Source organism: Typopeltis vanoorti, chromosome 9 (genome assembly GCF_054136105.1).
Source record: "Typopeltis vanoorti isolate ZY-2024b chromosome 9, IOZ_Tvanoo_1.0, whole genome shotgun sequence".
In the NCBI taxonomy this organism is placed as follows: domain Eukaryota; kingdom Metazoa; phylum Arthropoda; class Arachnida; order Uropygi; family Thelyphonidae; genus Typopeltis; species Typopeltis vanoorti.
The window spans coordinates 123,391,250-123,411,106 of NC_143557.1; the positions used below are offsets into that span (position 1 = coordinate 123,391,250).

Consider the following 19,857-nt stretch of genomic DNA (forward strand, 5'->3'; position numbering starts at 1 on the left):
GTTTAACTCCACAACTCAGGAAAACGACTGATGAACATAAATTTTAATAACAATACTTAAGGTCAGAAACACAAGATTGCTTATTGGAATCGACTTCTGTACTCTTGTTACATATTCAAATCTTTAGCCACGAATTCCACTATGGTATACTTTTGGTTATATTAAGCTATCTTACCGATTTCAACAAGTCTGGTTAAAAATAAAAGTTCTGATTACTTTTCTGGGATGAATGTCTACTTAGTGATTACAAGATTCACCTGTTTTGCGATTTTTTTCTTCCAGCCATGAGTTTTTCTCTTTCTGGCTAGGACTGTGTAATTAACTTTTCTTCCCTGGTGTGCTGGTTGTCTTTCACACAGATAAAACTGACTCGAATACTTCTAATAGCAGTTAAATGTAATATAAAAGGAAGAAGCATGAATTTAGGTAATTGATTGCTACTCCAGACTGACTTGAATTGTCTGGTGTAAATCTGATGATAATAATGTTTGTTAAAATATCATTCATAAAATGTAAAAATATGCTGTTTGTTGTAAATTAATGCTCTAAAAATTCTTTTTCGCGTTTTCAAGTTCCGAAATTTGTCAGCATTTGCGTTCAGTACTTACTATTCTTTGTCATATTTAGTTGGATTCATTGATACCCAGAACTTGTAGATTTACTTGGAAAGTGTCTGTATTGCTTACTGTAAATTTCTGTAATTTATTACTATCGATAACGGAATATTCTGCTACCGATTTTAATAAGCTCTGGCTTAAACACTCTAATCTATATCAAGGAATTTATAAAAAAAAGCAAGAAATATTCTCTTGATCTTGTTTTGGCCTAACGTACAAGGTTATACAGAAGTTATTACGGAAGAAATACACGAATTTAATATAGGGATCCCAGATACATTGGAAAAAAATACAGCACACTTATAACTGAGGGTGAAAGTTTAGTACGCATCCATCACATATGCCACTCTTTCAAAATGATTCTAACTTTCCAAGTGTGTGCGTAGTAAGGTTTACTATGCACACACACTTTACTAAGTATAAGTAAACAAATAATAAATCCAATTGTTAAGCTGCATATTTTCATTAAGCTACTTTAAGTTGCCTTCAAATGGTTTTTTACTTACTATTATCGATACAAAATAGATTGTTAATACAGTAATGCTCTTCTCATCTGACAATATTCTTATTAAACAGTCTTGCTCATTCTTGCCATACTTTTCTGAAGAATCAATTTCGCTTAACAATTGTTTGTTTTTAAGAATCATGTCATCAAAAGCTACACAATCCTCACTGAAGAATTATTTTACAATAAGCATTGATTTTGCAGTTCTTACAGACAATTTGTTTTTCTCATCAGTCTACAGGGCGTTCATGCGAGAAAATAATCTTTCCTTAGAACATGCGTACTGTTCTAACGAACTTATCATTGTTGCAGTGTTGCCACCACTCGCCTTGAGAAAATAACAACGCGTCTACAGTGCCCTGTAATGACGGAGAGCGATGTTTGTAATAGAATAGAAATTGTAACTCATCGATTTTCGTATTTAGTCATGAACTCTAAAATACAGGACAAAAAGCTGTCCCAAAGAGTTTTCTCGGGATAATGGGACACATTAGCCAAAAACGGGACGATCCCGTATTTTACGGGACGTCTGGGATCCCTAATTTAATGAAATTCAATACATTGCTAAGCTATTTTGGTTTATTTTAATTAACATAGAAAGAATAATCAGAATATTAACCTCTCTTCCGGCTGTGGTGGATGAAATAGTGATACCAAATTGCACTTCTTATCCATGTTATTCAATAGATGTTACAGAATCGTATCCAGATTTTGTTGAACGTCTATAGACATCTTGGCCGGTTGGGGTGTTTTAAGATCATTTCAGCAGAAAGTCTGTTTTACTAAGAAAAATCTGTTGAATTTCTCATGATGAGATTTAAAAACATGTCTCTCCAACTAAAGTGAGCTAATATACAATATTAAAAAAATAAAAAAAACTGTGACGCTTTTGATTTCATTACAGGGAGTAAACAAGGCCATTTTAGCTCTACACATTTTGGAGATAGATGGGGAGGGAGTTTAATCTTCACCGGAGGCCAATTACAGATACCGGCCCAACACTATCACTAACGATATCCAGCATCTAGTGAACAGAAGCGACTGACAAGTGTTGCCAACTCGTTATCACTAAACTATATATTTATTGTTTAAGATAGTGTGGGTTCTATTGTTGACTTATTTGAGTTTACGGGACAAAAAACCTGAGTTTTCCAGAAGATAAAAAAAACCGCTTGCCTGTGTCAGAGATCGACTAACTTGTGAACCGTTCGAAGAAAGACTTGTTCCTCTAGTCGGCAACTAGATTTGAACCCAGGTCTTTCTTCGGGCATTCAAATGTTGAGTACAAACGCCACTTCTGCTGAACTGCACTGTGGGGCATTGTATTCTGTATAAATTACTATAATCAAATTTGTTTTTAATTGAATACAAGTAATCATTTCTGAAATTTCAAGTTTACTATATGTTGCAATTTGTGTGTAGACCAGCTATATGAAAGCATTAAAATAATGACAGAAAATTAATGTCTAGTGAGATACTGATGTAGCCTGGCTGAAAAGACGTTTACATCCATAACGCTAGGACAAATAATTCAATCTATTCTAAGGTCGATTTTAGGTGACAGCCAGAGGAACATTTTCTAAGCCTTTCTTCAAACGGTTTTTGAGTTACTCACCCTCTACTTAAGGCAAGTAGGGCTTTTCGTACTAGAAACCCAGGTTTCCAGCAGGAAAGCCTATCTCAACAAAATCAACCATAGACCTCACATTATTAAATACAATATATGATAGGAATTCAGTACCATCAGATGGCGTCAGCTGTCTTCTAAACTCTCGAAAATCATTTTTCTCCTGAAAAGATTTACTTATTGATACTTTTGGCTCACAACCAGTATAAGCTGGATGGATGGACACCAGGTGCTCGGTAGTTTCAAAAAGTTGGTTAGTGCTAAAGTAGCTCCACGCGTTCCCTTTGAGAAATAAAAGCAGAGGATTTCTTTTATTTTTTAAAATAAGGTAGGGTGAATAAATACCGAACATGTTAAATATATATAAATTGTAATAATTGGAAAGGTTATACATACAGTTGCACTCTGCATCAAAAACAAATCTAATTGTAAACACAACAGAAGTTTTTGGTGATACAAGTGAAGAAAATTAAATTGTAAAAGGCAATAGCGTTGGTTTCCATACCATCCCATACCAGTAAAAAAAAATCAATGAGATATAATTAAATCGATGTGTTTAGTCGCTTTGCCATTGATGAGAATCCAAAACCAGTTTTCTTCTCAACATATTTCATATTTTCCTTAACTTTCATTTATACAAAATACTATGTTATCACTGGTATTAAATAAATCCTAAAGCCTTTTACTCCACAGGGAATATGTTTAGTGGTATCTAGCTTTTGGATTTATTTGTGGAGGCATAACTCAACCATTCGCCAATTAGACAACTGGCCGAAGGAGGCTATCACTAATTTCAAATGGCAGGGCAGCCAAGTACACCACGTTTTAACCGTAACACAATATATTATTGTCTTACACAATGTGGGTTCTGTGATCAGTTTACTTGAGTTTATGGGATGAAAATCTCGAGATTTCTGAAGAAAAAAATATCCGTTTGCCCTTGCCATAGATCGACTATGTATAAAATTGATCCAAGAAAGGGTTAAAAAGTTGGCAACTAGAGTGATATCCAAACGTCTCATTTCAGGACACCTAGCAAAATGGATACAAAAACACAATTCTGACAGGGTTACATGAAGACTGAAAAGTTCCTCTAATCTGCGACTAGACTAGAACTTTTAGTCTTTCTTCGGTAGGCCTAACGTTAAGTTCTCTACCAAAGATAGAGGATGCAAACGTCACTTCCACTGAGCTATACCGGCCTCCTCCTACTACTAATAATAAGATATATGTGAAAAAAGTTTAATAAATGAAAACTGTTTTTACAATAAATTATACTTTTTAATAATAATAAAATGTATGAGACTGTGTATCTCACTCTAGTGGCAGTTTGCACTGCTTTGCGCTAGGTCGCCTGAGGAATGACTTCGGTTCAATTCTAGTCGCTGACTAGAAGAAATTTCTTCCACTAGTTCCCGAGTTTGTTGATCTCTGACATGGGCAAGGGCGATTTTTCTCCAGGAAATTTGGGGTTTTTTTCCTCATAAACTCAAGAAAATCGACCGCAAAATCCGCACTATTTTAGACAATAAATATATTGCTAGGATGTCGGACCAGTGTCTCCACCAGATGGAGACACTGGTCCGACATCTCTTCACTGAATGCTGTTTATAATTAGTGATAGTCTTTGGCCAGCTATCTTTGATTGGCTACCAGTGGAGTTTGAGCTTCCCATGGTCTTTAGAAGTTAGATAGGGCTAAATAACTTCACCTACTTCCTATAGGGAATAAAGATTATTATTATTATTATTATTACTATAATATATACCTGCGAGTGTTTTGGACTACAAGATGGTTTCAGTTATTGTCATGCTCTCTCTCTCGCTCTCTCTGAAAGTCTTGATTCATTGATAATCTTGAGATCAGTTATCAATAATGACTGAAGGGGTAGGGGAGACTACTACAGATTTGTTCCTTAAAAAGTTATTTAGACTGAAGATGGATTTTAAGGTAGTGTTTTTTTTCTCCATAAACAGCACAATAATATAGTCAGCTTTGACTTACATCCGCTCAAAGATACGTTCTTGATCCCATAAGGGAATAAATAACATTTTCGACTATACTTTCGAACAAGACGCAAGCAAGCTTAAAGTAAAATGTTTCTATTTAGCAACAATACATCATGCACAGTGGCAAGAGCGCATTCAGCGGCAATCTCCCTCGTCAGTCGGCAATCAGTTCCTCTGTTAATTTTATGTTTGAGAAATAGGTTATTTGTGTATTCATCGTTAAATATTTCGCCATGCTTTGTGTAGCATGCCCCCCCTACATGCCCTATCAAAACCCCTAGTGAAGAATCACAGAAAAAGAGGTGAGCAATTGATCTTGAAATGAAGTTGGAAGTTATAAAGCAACATGAAGCTGGTAAGCCCTTCAATATGATCGCACGTGACATCAGATGGTCTCAGTCTACAGTGACGACAATTTTGAAAAATAACCATAAGATTATAGAGGCTGTGAAAGGATCTGCTTCCAAAATCGATGATAGTGACAAAGCAATGACAGGGTCCTATCGGTGATGTGGAAAAGCTACTTGCATCATGGATAGTGGACCTGAACCAAAAGCGTATACCCCTTAGCAATAGGACCATAACCACTAAGGCACTAAGTCTCTTCAACATATCTAATTAGAAAGCAGGGCCCGATTACGACTATGAATTCAAGCGTTTTGCGCTGCATAAAATAAACATATAAGGTGAATCTGCAAGTGCTAATGAGAAGGCTGCCAAGGAGTTTGTGGAGAAATTGGATAAAATTATTACGGAGTAAAATGATTTGCCAGAGCAAATATTAAATATGGATGAGACCTCTTTGTTTTGGAAAAAAAATGCCCGAGCGGACATTCATCCACAAAAAGCTAAAATCTATGCCTGGTTTCAAAGCTCTTAAAGACCTTAATACGATATGGCACAGTGACCTTGTGATGTGGCACAGTGCCACATCCATGAGCCCTGAAAAATATTAGGAAGCATACTCTTCCAGTTAATTATCAGAACAATAAGAAGTCGTGGATGACTTCTTATTGCTCCAGGATGCCTTAAATAACTGTTATGTGAGTGAAGTGGAAAGCTATTGTGTGAAAGAAAATCTAGAATTTAAAATTTTATTAATTCTTGATAATGCTCAAGGTCATCCACCTTACATCGATGATCTTCACCTCAAGATCAAGGTCATGTTTCTCCCTACAAACACTACTTCATTGATCCAACTGATAGATCAAGGAGTTCTTGCAGTGTTTAAGGCATTATCCACAGTGAACGTTTTCACAAGCCATTTCTGCCACTGAAGGAAATGATCAGATTCATGCAATTCTGGGAAGCATTCAATATTTATCATGCTGTTAAAAATATTTTTGTGGCTTGGGACGAAGTGACCTCTCAAAGTATGAGTGGCATATGGAAAAAGACATTAAAAAGATTTTTGCACGATTTTGGAAGTTTTTAAAAAAATGAAGACCTTTGTAAATTGAGTAAAGAAATTCGTGGGCCTAGCAAAGAATCTGAATCACGAAGTGAATGATGATGGCATAGTTCAACTTATAGAAAGTGTCCATGAAGACTTGACAGACGAAGAATTGGTCGAACTGGAGGAACAACTTGTTGCAGAAGACGAAGAACGAGAAAAGTAAGGGTAAAAGAGAAACAAGAGGTAGTTAAACAATTCACAGTGAGCGGCCTTGCTGAAATGTTCTTAAAATGGCTGAAGAAATGGATCCCAAATGTTGAAGCTACTTATTAGTAGAATGGAAAGTACATGATGTGTTTGTTTGCTATAAACAAACTTATGATCAAAAGAAAAAAGAAAAAGGTTACACCAGAAAAGCCGACGCCTGGTCCTTCACATAGGAAAGGAAATGAAGATGTGATTGTGGAGGAAGATTTATGTGATTATTCTCCTGTTTCATAGTGGCAATAACGCAGAGTACACTTTTATAAGGTCTAAAAATTAAAATGGCAGTACTGTATACTTATTATGGTGAGATTTCTAACCCCTGTAACTGTTGATTTAATGTATCGACTTAATTCCGGCCGAATTACGTCCTGCCAGATGGAACGGAACCCCAACATAAGTCGAAGAATGACCATATTTAAAAATAAAATAATAAATTTTCAACTCGTTTTAATTCAGTGAAGTGAATTAAGAAGGAATTGACCTGCTGTGGGGCTTGTTAATAAAAGTTTGTCAACAGGAAAATATACCAGAGGAATGGAGGGAAAGCTGTCCCCATCTACAAGAGTAAAGGGGATGCACAAGACTGTAAGGATTACAGAGGAATAAAGTTGATGTCCCAAACAATGAAAATCCTAGAGAGGGTTCTTGATGGAAGAATAAGGAAGGAGGTGGAGATTGCAAAAGAGCAATTTGGCTTCATGCCTGGTCGATCGACGACAGATGCTATCTTTGGGGTATGACAGATAATGGAAAAGTTTCGAGAGAAGCAACGGGAGCTACATCTGGTATTTATTGATCTGGAGAAAGCGTATGATAAAGTGCCAAGAAAAGAAGTCTGGAGGTGTTTGAGGGAGAAGAGAGTACCGGAGAAATATGTCAGGTTGGTGCAGGAGATGTACAGAAATGTTAAGACAATAGTTCAAACCTGCTTGGGAGACACAGAAAGTTTTCCAGTGACAGTTGGCTTGCATCAAGGGTCAGCATTAAGTCCGTTCCTGTTTAATATTATGATGGAGGTGGTGACGGAGGAAGTGAGAGAAGACATGCCTTGGACTATGTTGTATGCAGATTACATCGTGCTGTGTGCAGAATCAAGAGAATAAGTGGCAGCCAAACTGGACAGTTGGAGGAAAGTACTGAAAGAGAGAAGTATGAGACTGAGCAGAAGTAAGACCGAGTATCTGTGTTGCAAAGTGGATGGCAACCAGGTGACGGAGCTGGAAGGAAATGTCATCGGGTAGGTCAGTGACTTTAGATACTTAGGTTCAACAACGAAAGAGGATGGTGAGGCTGAGAAGGAAGTGGGATGTAGGATCCAAGCAGGATGGAGGAACTGGAGAGAGATGGCTGGAGTGCTATGTGATAAGAGGGTGCCGATCAAACTAAAAGGCAAAATCTACAGGACAGTAGTGAGACCAGCTATGACATATGTTTTGGAAACTGTAGCCCTGAGGAAAAATAACATCAGCAGGATGGAGGTAGCAGACATGAGAAAGCTTAGATGGATGTGTGGTGTGACCAGAAAGGATCATCTGAGAAATGATTATATAAGGGGAACGGTGAAAGTTACGAACTTGGGAGCAAAGATACAGGAGGCAAGGTTGAGATGGTTTGGTCATGTGATTAGGAGGTGAGGAAGAGTATGTGGGAAGAAAGGTCATGCAGATGGATGTGCAGGGGAGGAGGAAACGCGTAGGGCCAAAGAAGAGACGGAGGGAGATGATGGAGGAGGACTTGAGGATGAAGAACTTGGATGTGGCTACAGCCCAAGACAGGAAGTTGTGGAGGAAACTCACCACAAAGCGACCCTACTTAAGTGGGAAAAGCTGCTGAAGAAGAATAAGAATGAACGAATGCTTTTTGTGTTTGTTGCTCTCGCAGAGTTACTATCTCTTAGTTATGGTACTGATAAAAAAGATTAGTAAAAAATCAGTTTCATTTTTAATATATATATATATATATATATATATATATTTTTTTTTTATTTTTTATTATATTTTTTTTTTTTGTACATTGGGTGTTATTGTTAAGGCATTCTGTTGTATATTAATTCAGTAATAGCGTTTACCATATATTTTATGGTTTTAGCTTTTATTAATTTAAAAGTATACTTACTTTGGAAACAGCCATTAAAAAAATTTTTTTTTTTTTTTCATGAATTGTTATTTATAATAGTTTCTCCGGCGCTCTTTTGTGGAATGAAAAGGCATTCGGGATAATTTTGTTTTAGCCATGTAGTTATGTATAAGTACAAATTAACGCACACAAAGTGATGAATAATATGTGTGTTTTTTAATTAAAAATATTGCTTAAAAGTAAGATCACTACCCCTTCTATTTGAGCACAAAATTGCTGATAGTCCCTGATGCGCTTTTCGGTTACGCTGAGAATGTAGGTTCACTTGAGCGGTAGGTTGTGTAACAGTCTTCAAGCGCTCTCGTGTGGTGGGAAGTTTGAATTTATGTTAACGGGATTTGGATGAGTGTTGAGGAAAGTAGTGTTGCCTGTTTCGGCAGTTCTCATAAAAGTAAGAAATTCTTATTTCTTTACCTTTAGAGAAAACGAATTATTATACATTAAGGCACGAAATAAAAACTTAAAGATATTTGTGAACTCCACTTGATGAAGTGAAACTATTTAGAGTTGACGAGCACAGCAATTCGTTCTGCACTCTCCGGTGAAAAAAAAAAATGATGAAAAAAAGCAAACTACATCTCTGTAATATTTAATTGTTCAAACATGAACCAGTGTAATAGCCAGGATACTCTAATTGAAGTTTTCCCCTAATTCTAATTGTAGTGATATATGTCCCCCCCCCCCCCCCATCTGTTCCCATAAATGTAACCTGCCAACCTGGTTGGTCTTGCGGTTAACCTCCCCGATCTCCAACCCACAGGTGATGAGATTTCTGAATCTCACTGTGGTGGCATGTATTTTTGTGGTGAATTTCATCCCCACTCTGAGAATATCGCTCTGCTTATTAGGTTTGAAGTAACAGTTTCAAATGCGGTTTACGCATGCTTCATGAATTATTTAACATGAGCTCATTTACAGGATTAGTGACTGTAGGTTTCCAACTTTTTGTGAATGGTATTCATGTAAAACAGAATAATAAAGATTTAGAGGATAAATACTCTTTTAGGGGCGCGTTTCTTCAATAAAATTTTATAAGCAAATGTTATTTTAAATCGAATTTATGATATGAAATATTACTTATATGGGAAGTATATAGGAGATTCCTAGCTCAATCATTAATGAGAGTACACTCTGCTTGGAAAGATCAGACCTTGAATTATCTGGGATGTGAAGATGCATTTAAAGCTGGCTTTTTTTTTTTTGCGTGTATGATTACCAGCAAATGGATGTAGATGAATAGGAAAGATTAAAAAGATGCTACTTCTAGTGCACATGTTTTAAGCACAGTTGGAAGGATGCCATTAGGATCTGAAGGCTTGGTCTCCAAGGTATTCAGAAGGTATTTAAGAATTATTTTTTAACAAAAAGATTACAGGATTGGTTGAGTGCCTTGAGAGTGAATGAGTTTAAGGAGAGGCATGATAGGTGGCATGTGTATGAGGGTTGGTGTGGGTCTCCTGCCTTGAGTCTTCTGACTCCATGGGAATACTCATATGTGATAAGCAGTGATAAAGGTGATTGGGCAGCTGTGGTGGAGAAATCACTGCCAACAAGTGGCTTTCATAAGGCTGGTTGTAGATCAAAAAAGTGAACTGCTGTTTATTTACAAGTGCCAGGAGTATCAGAAATAATGGAGATGAAATGGTTTCACAGATTGAGTTTATTCCTCCTCCCATTTGAGTTTATACCCCCCCCCCCCACATTGAAATAAGGTGAAACATGGTTGAATGAAGATGATATCCTAATGGAATTAGAAATAGAAGGGTACAATGTTTTTTTGCTAGGATAGAAAGGACAAAAAAGTGGAGAGGAAGTGCTGCTGATAACAGGGGAATTATGTCCACATAAGGTAGACATAAGAGGGAAATAGTGGCAATGGTTTTGAGGCAGTGAGGTTGACAGGAAGACATATTTAGTTGGATGTTGCTATAGACCAGGGAATGTATGAACAACTTGGGTTGGTGAACAAAGAAGGGTAATTTTTATGGGAGATATTAATTATGGCAGTATAAATTGAAATGAAGAGATAGCATTTGGGAATAAGGAAAATGAATTTCTTGAAAAACAGCTATCCCAGAAAGCATGTAAAGGAGGGCACATGAGGATTGAGAGTTTTAGATCTCATCATTTCATCAGAGGATGTAATTATGAGTCGGGTTTTGCACTTCTCTCCAGTTGGTGAGAGTGATCATGAAGTGATCACCTGATTTATGGATAGCCATATGCAGACTTCTCTGAAGAAAGGATATATATGGAGGTACAAGGCTAGTGATTATGACAAGCTTAGGAGACAGCTTGGAGCTATTGCATGGAATGAGGAGTTGAGTGGTAAGGAAATAAATGCTGCTTGGGAACTGAACAAAGAAATACATAACAGCATTATCATATGGATGTATTCCAAAGGTCAAAAGACTAGTAAGGTAGGTGTAAAATGGATGGAGGCAGCACAAGATACTTGTGCTGCCTCCAAAGAAGGCACTTTGGAGGCAGCATAAGATGAAGAATAATAATAATCAGTTGCATGAAGAGTATAAAGAGCAAAGCAGCAGAGTGACTCAGTAAGGACAACAAAAGTGTGATATGAAGAGAAATTAGCATATCTTATATCTCTCGAATATCCAGTTTCCAATCCGGTGCACTAATTTGTTAACCCACCCCATCTGTTCTAGTTTAACTATAAGCTTATCATGTGACAATCTATCAAAGGCTTTTGTGAAATTTAAATATACTACTGTATATCCATCTCTCTCTGTTGCCCAGTGCACCTGTCAACTTATTGTAATAAATAAACAGATTAATATATGGATGTATTCCGAAGGTCAAAAGATTAATAAGATAGGTGTAAAATGGATGGAGGGGATTAAGTATCTTGTGCTGCCTTCAAAGAAGACACTTTGGAGGCAGCATAAGATGAATAATTAGTAATAAGTAACTCATACATGGTACTAAATGTACTATAGGTTGAGCTACCAACCTCTCGTGTATGGGCTCAACATAAAAAAGAAGATTACCTTCCGTTAGGAATCTGTGCCATCCATCAAAGAAAATTGCTGTCAACAACTCGATTCTGAATTCTGATTCTCATTAACCTCTCCAATACCAAACAATGCTTGACACTCAGATTGACCTATAATTTGTAGCTTGAGTTCTTTCACTTCTCTTATGAAGCAGTACGGTCTTGTCTTCTTTCCATTCCTTTGGAACTTGTCAGTGTAATACTCATATTAAACAAGTATGTCGAGGAAGATGTCAACTTCCTGCCACATTCCCTTATCTTTGTTTTACAGTTGTCTTTGCTTATTGCTCCTGTTATCGAAATACATTATTATTTCATTTAGTTATCCCAAAATATGCTACATTTCACTTAAAATCAAAACTCTTTCCTTCCTGAACACATTCGCAGTGTCTTTCAAATGGTTTCCTATCATTCTTTTGATTTATAGAAAAACTAACACAGAAACTGCTCATATAATCATTCAGCAGTCCAATCCCTCTGTTGCTTGTACAGTAACATTACACAGGATCATAGCAAAGTAATTTAGTAATTTCCATCCCCTATAGCCAAAGTATTACATAGTTTCGTGCTGCTTTATTTTAGACTGAACTTCAACAGTGAAGCACTCCTGCATCAGTTCATCTAAAATATTGGAGCTATTTTAAGACCACCTTCAGCCCATTAATATAAGCTACCTGTATATCCTTTTCTTTTTTTTAGCATTACAGTCTTGAATTGTTTCCAGTAGCTTTCTGATTGTTGGACCACTTTGGTGACAAGTGTTTCTTTTTCTTATGATGATGATTTGAATCCAATATTATCCAATCCAGCTTAATTATAAAATTTTTTATGTTCTTATAGAAGTTGATGTGAACAGTTAAGCAATTTTATGTTATTTCCTTTGTAGTATTATCTTTATAGTAATTTATGGAAGGGAAAAATATTAGCAGTGCCTGGGAGAATGATCAATGGATGTTTCAGGAAACAGTATCAGATTATATATAATGATGTTCAGGAGGATAAACTAAGCAGTTAAATGAATGAGAGTAGTATCACTAAATAAGAGCTACTTAAAAAAATAAATAAATAAAAATAAAATAAAATAAAAACAGTTTGTCAGCAGTATGCAAGCTCATGAGCAAGAAGGGTGACCCATATTGTAAGGAAGGCAACATCAGATTGAGAGGAAATCAGGCCAATTTCCTCTCAACCTGATGGAAGCAGATAACTCATTTGAGTTGATAATAAATTTAGTTTAATCTTTTATCCAAGTGTAAGCAAACAAAGTTTGTGCCTGAAGTATCTTCAGGACTGAGTCAACTTGTGGTAAAGATGGACCAAGCGCTCATCACTCTTTGTCTCAGTATCTCCCATAATGCAAAGCACATCTCCTTGTGGATATGTATAGTTCTGAGTCTGAGTCCCACTGCTGCATTAAGGGAAGGGCCACTACCCAAACTAGTTTAGACCTTTATTGAATGTTCAAGTACAGGTCAAACTCCAAAAACTCAGCATTGTTCCCCTCAGTAACAGGCTCACCCTGCCACTGAGAAGAACTCCCAGAACCAGTTGGTTCTACACCGTGGCAGGCTCACCCCACCACCGAGCAGAGCCGCTCATTTGCTAATATCTTGTCTGAGGAGTAACAGCAACAGCCGTGCCTCAGTTAACTTCACATGCTACAGCATTGCCATTCATTATTCCCCCACCCAGGACCTGGGTGACAGCAACAGACGAGCCTCAGTTAAAACTTCATGGGCTACAGCATTGCCATTCATCACCCAAGCTTCCAACCGGAAGCTTGGGTGATGAATGGTTTCGACTTTTATTGAGGTCTCATCAGTGGGACTCAGACCCAGAAGTGGTGATACTAAAGCAGAAGCAATGGAGAAGTCATATTTACCTATATGAAATGCCAAAATGTGTACCACCTTATTATTAAATTACTCTGGATTTGAGAAAGATGTTGAAGATTTTTTTCCCACTTGGTTAGACTATAATAAATTTATTTTAATCCTTTATCCAAATGTAACTTAAACTGTGGCTCGGCTGTTGCTGTCACCCCCAGGTCCTGGGTAGGGGGGAGTAATGAATGGCAATGCTGTAGCCTGTGAAGTTAACTGAGACACAGCTGTTGCTTTTACCTGTCGGACAAGATATTAGCAAATGAGCGGCTCTGCTCGGTGGTGGGGTGAGCCTGCCATGGTGTAGAGCCAACTGGTTCTGAGAGTTCTTCTCAGTGGCAGGGTGAGCCTGTTACTGAGGGGAACAACACTGAGTTTTTTGGAGTTTGACCTGTACTTGAACATTCAATAAAGGGCGAAACCGGTCTGGTTAGTGGCCCTTTCCTTAATGCATAGCACTATACATCTCTGCAAGGAGATGTGATTTACATTATGGGAGATGCTGAGACAAGGAGTGATGAGAGCTTGGTCCACCTTTACCACGAGTTGCCTCAGTCCTGAAGATACTTCAGGTGCAAACTTTGTTTGCTTACACTTGGATAAAGGATTAAACTAAATTTATTATAGTCTAGCCAAGAGGGGAGAAAAAAACTTCCATCATTTGAGTTGAGTAATCACTTTGTGGACTGTTCCTTTTGGTGAAGATATCGCTATGTCAGATGTGATAGTGACTGAGAATTAAATGAATTGGATGAACTGCTAACTTAGGATATTGTTGAATATTAATATGATAGAAAATTGTAACAGCCATGAGATTAGATGGGATATCAGCCTGTGTATTGCAAGAATGTGCAAAGGAGTTGGCAATTCATCTGTCCAGGACAAATAGTTGATACATAAAGGAGGTGCCAAGACACGAATAAATTATAGACCAATTGGTATCTCAGAAGAGATTTTTATAGTATTGGAGAAGTTGATACAAGCCAGAATTCAGGAATGGATGCATATGAATATGATACTGTGGGACAACATGGTTTGGTGAATGGTAGGTCTTTCTTTAGTAATTTACTCACTTTTTATAATAAAGTGACGTGACATTTCATTTGAATAAAAGAAATAGCTTTATGATGATACCACTGGAGCATGCAGAAGAAATTCATATGTTACCACATAGAACCCTGTTACATAAACTTGAGGGAAAAAAGTGGGGGAGGGGTGCAGAGAGATGGATTTATCAGTTTGGTTGGTTGTGCAGTTATTGTATCAGACCTCCAACCAACTCGGTGCATGCTCAGATCCAGCCTTGGGCATCAGTGGTTTGTAATTGTCATTAGGAGGGCGATGAATTTCATCACCCATTGTGAGACCACCACTCCTGCTTATTGGAGTTCCCAAGTAGCTTGAAGAAGCTCTATGTGTGTTCTTGGTACAGCAGCATTTCTGGATTATGTATGGATAAGAGTGGTTGATACACAACATGTTATATTTTGAAATAATAAGCCCGATTTGTTCAACTATGTTATTCCCCATCTTTATCCAACCTATACATTTATAGTCAGTTGTGGAGTATAAATCACAGTATAATTATATATATTTTAGTTGTTTATAATGTTTCAGAATTGTATCACTGTTGAAAGTTTATTTTTCACTTGGCTAGAGTATAATAAATTTAGTTTAATCCTTTAACCAAGTGTGAGCAAACAAAGTTTGTGCCTGAAAGTATCTTCAGGACCTGGGTAAGGTGGTACAACACCAGGGCACTCCTTGCAAAGGTGGAGCAAGTTACCAACACTCCTATCTCAGTATCTCCCATAATGCAAAACACATCTCCTTGCGGATATGTCTAATATTATGCATTAAGGGAAGGGCCACAACCCAGACTAGTTTCGACCTTTATTGCGGTCTCTTCAGTGGGAGCCAGGCCCAAGTGGAGATACCAGGCAGAAGCATTAGCAGGTCATCTCTACCTATTGGAGTTGCCAATTGGTGTGCCACCCTTTTTTTAATAAATTACTTTGGATTTAGAGAAAGATGTTGAAAGTTTATTTTTCACCAATTGGCAACTACAATAGGTAGAGATGACCTGTTAATGCTTCTGCCTGGTATCTTCACTTGGGCTTGGCTCCCACTGAAGAGACCTCAGTAAAGGCCGAAACTAGTCTGGGTTGTGGCCCTTCCCTTAATGCATAACATTAGACATATCTGCAAGGAGATGTGTTTTGCATTATGGGAGATACTGAGATAGGAGTGTTGGTATCTTGCTCCACCTTTGCAAGAAGTTTTCTGGTGTTGTACCACCTTACCCCAGTCCTGAAGATACTTTCAGCAGCAAACTTTGTTTGCTCACACTTGGATAAAGGATTAAACTAAATTTATTTGGATTTGTATTGTGATGGTGCATTGATTTCAAGGATCAAAATGTATATATTCAAAGAATGAAACTCTGGTATATTAAAAATTAAAATATTTACTGTAAACATGTATACAAACAAATACAAATTCTCAGTACTTCACTATATCTCTCTGAGGAGATCTGCTGTTCTTCATAAAATTACTAAATTAATTCTAACTTCTTAATACATACAGATAATTATATGGCCATTCTAAGAATTACTCTGAGCTCAATAATATATATATATATATATATATATATATATATATATATATAATCTGACTCTCATGGTTAAATTCAATACTGAGAGATAACATTAAACACTTTACAAAACAAACTGAACACAGTATTCTCACCAAAAGTTGTAGGCATTACTGAAACTTGGATGTCAGCAGAAGATGTGGTCACTGATAATTGAATGTGATGGGTACAGTATTTTCAGGGAGGATAGAGAAGATAGAACGGAGGGGAGGAGTACTGTTGATGACAGCTGATGAGTTGTAGCCAAAGAAAGTAGTATATCAAGATGATAGACACGTGAATGATAGTACATTTGAGGCGATCTGGTGTGAAATAGTGACCAACACAATCAAATATACATTTTGTTGCTGCTATAGGCCAGGGGGTGATATTTAATTTATGCATCAGCAAATTAGTGCAATGAGTGCAGGGTTAGTGATTATTATGGGGGATTTTAATTATGGTGATATCATTTGGAAGAAGGAAATACCACATGGCAAAAAGGAAATGGAATTCATACATCTTCTACGAGATAATTACTTGAAACAGCACATAGCTGAAGGTACACATGGTGTGAGAGTGTTGGATCTGGTCATTGGTTCAGAGGATATATGCATAAATAAGGTGTCCTCGTTACCTCCAATTGGCCAGAGCAATCATGTGATATTGTCTTGGGAGGTTGCAAAATTTATGGATTTCTTTCTTAAGAAGGGGTATATATGGAACTACAGGTTAGGCAATTATAACAAGCTTCGGAGTGAGCTTGCAGCAGTCCCATGTTAGCAGTGCATGGGATAAAATCAGCAGGTATCTGAGAAAGGCAATATCAGATTGTGTCCCCATGGTCAGGAAGACAAACAAGGTAGGTGTTAGATGGATGAGTAGTAGTATCAAGCTTGATCTGCAAAGAAAGAAAATGTTAGAGAATTTACAAGGAGAAAGGTGATCGGTACACCTATGAGCAGTACAAGGCTCAAGCTAGGAAGGTTACCAGCATAGTAAGAAAAGCTAAATCAGATTATGAGAAGACCTTAGCGAAGGAGATCAAGGGCAATCGCAAAGAGTTCTTCCGCTATATGGCAATTAAAATTAAGAATGACTTCAGAAGGATAACCTTAGTGGGTGCTGATGGTATCGAGGCGACCAATTCAGATGTAATAGTAGAGTTACTGAGTGATCACTTTTCAAAAGTTTATCACCCAAGTGAGAATATCTCTGTATATGTAGTAATAACTAATGTGAGAATGGAAGTTAAGAAATCAGAGGTACTTAGTATATTGCAAAATTTAAATGCGAACACTGCTGTAGGTTTAGATGGAACATCTGCTCGGGTGCTGCATAATGTGCAAAGAAATTGTCAATGCCTCTTACTTGGTTATTTAACTTAAGTTTGAATTCTGGTATAGTCCCTAGGGAGTGGAAGGAAGGCAAAGTAGTTCTTTTGCATAAAGGTGGCTCTAAAACTGTGGTAGTTAATTACAGACCAAATACCATCTCTGCAGTGGTGGTAAAAGTATTGGAAAAGTTGGTTAAAGACAAAATTCAAGAATGGGTGGATCAGGATATGATACTCTATAGGACCAACATGGTTGTGTTAAAGGTCGATTCTGCCTTAGCAATATATTTGCTTTTTATAATAGAATGACATCTGAGTTGGACAAAGGAAATGGCTACACAGTGGATTTCTGGATTTTGCTAAGGCTTTTGACAGGATACCCTATGGAATACTGTTGCGCAAATTGGAGCAGATGGGGATGGATACTAAACTGGTGATATGGATAGGAGAATGGCTCTGGGAGAGATACCAGAAGGTGATGTATGGAGGAGCAGAGTCCAGAATGAGGCAGGTGATCAGTGGTGTGTCTCAGGACTCTGTGCTTGGGATATTGTTGTTTAATTTGCCCATAAAGGATATAGGAAATGGCTTAAAGGGAGATATTCAGTTGTTTGCTGATGATGCAAAGTTGGATAGCACAATAAAAAATCAAGCTGATGTTGAGAGTTTGCAGGATGATTTAAATAAGCTAGTAAAATGGGCAAAAGGAAATGGATGTCAGCAGTTCAATGTGGAAAAGATTAAAGTTATGCATTTTATTATTATTATTACCCAAGACCTCATGGAGTCAAAGTCTCATCTGGGAGGTCCTTTTATCACACACACACACAGCTCATCATACCGTGCTTTGAACACATTCAGACTCCCTGCAGACACCACACTGTCATTCAAGGCATTCCAATCATTTACAACTCTGCACGAAAAGAACCTGCCTCTCACTCCCCTACTCACACCTTCTTTATACCGTTTTCAGGGATGACCTCTGGTTCTCCCCCGATCTCCCACAATTTTCTGTAGAACTTCTCCAGCATTGATCCTATAACAACCCCTTACGAACTTGTATGTCTCTATCATATCTCTCCTCTTCCTCCTGTCCACCAGACTCTGCAAATTGCATCTCCTCAATCTTTCCTCATCATCGACATTCCAGAGGTCAGAAACTACCTTAGTCAGTCGCCTTTGGACCCTTTCCAACATCTCTTCATCCTTCTGAAAACCAGGTGATGACCAAATCTGGGCACAATAGTCCATGTGTAGCCTAATCAAAGCCTTATACAATGGAACAAGAATCTCCTTACTTCTACACGTTAGTGTCCTCCGCATCATTCACAGAAGCCTTTGTGTTGGGTTCACAATTTTGGCTATGTGTCCTTTCCTTATCCACTATCACCCTCAGATCTCTTATTTCTTCCACCTCCAACAATGTATCCTCATCAAGCATGAATTCTGCATCCCATCTTTGTTTTCCAAATTTTAAAACCTTGAATTTTGCAACATTGAACTCGCATCCCCATTTCCATGCCCAATCACTCAATTTATTCAAGTCTTCTTGCATGGTCACAACATCCTCACTACTCTTCATGGTTTGTCCCAACTTTGCATCATCTACAAACAACTGAATATCTCCATCCAAATCTTCACCTATATCATTAACATGCAAGTCAAACAGTAATGGCCCTAAAACAGATCTCTGAGGCACTCCGCTAGTGACTTTCCTTTTCCTTGACATCGCTCCCCCATACACAACTTATTGATACCTATCAGACAGCCAATCTCCAATCCAATGCAGCAATCTAATATCCAAGCCCATTTGCTCCAGTTTGACTATCAATTTATCGTGAGGTACTTTATCAAAAACCTTTGTGATATCCAAGTATATCACTGTGTATCCTTCTACTCTGTCCAAGGAAGCAGTCACTTTATTGTAATAAGTAAGGATTACTAATTAGGATTACTTGTATGAAGCAGGTAAGCTAAGAAATGCTATCCAAGAAATGAAAAAGACTTGAAATTGGAATTTTAGGAATGAGTGAAGTTAGGTGGTCAGGATCAGGCAAAACTCAAGTCAATGACATGACAATGTATCACTCTGGAAGTTGTGAAAACAACCATCAAAACGGAGTTGGAATAATAATAAACACAGAGATCAATAAGTCACTGTTGAGCTTCATCCCTTACTCAGATCGGATGATGTTATTAAAACTGAAAGGACAACCACTAGATGTTAATCTTATACAAGTCTATGCCCCTACTGCTGACAAGAGTGATACCGAGATTGAAGAATTTTATGATCAATTAAAAGAACTAATGAAAAATACAAAAAAGCATGATATTAACATAGTCGTGGGTGATTTCAATGCTAAAGTTGGGAAAGGTAGAAGTGGAGATGTAGTTGGCAAACATGGACTGGGCACAAGAAATGAGAGAGGTGAC

The 19,857-nt window shown here is 37.5% G+C and overlaps 1 protein-coding gene across 1 annotated transcript in view; it reads left to right on the forward strand.

Annotated features, from left to right (window-relative positions):
• Window positions 1-8,800: 8,800 nt before the first annotated feature.
• The window catches only part of LOC150103497 (uncharacterized), a 159,380-nt gene continuing 148,323 nt past the window's right edge, over window positions 8,801-19,857 (forward strand). Inside the window, exon 1 of the mRNA XM_090398488.1 lies at window positions 8,801-8,948. The gene's annotated coding sequence lies outside the window, so the exon portion shown is untranslated. The remainder of the gene's footprint in view (window positions 8,949-19,857) is intronic.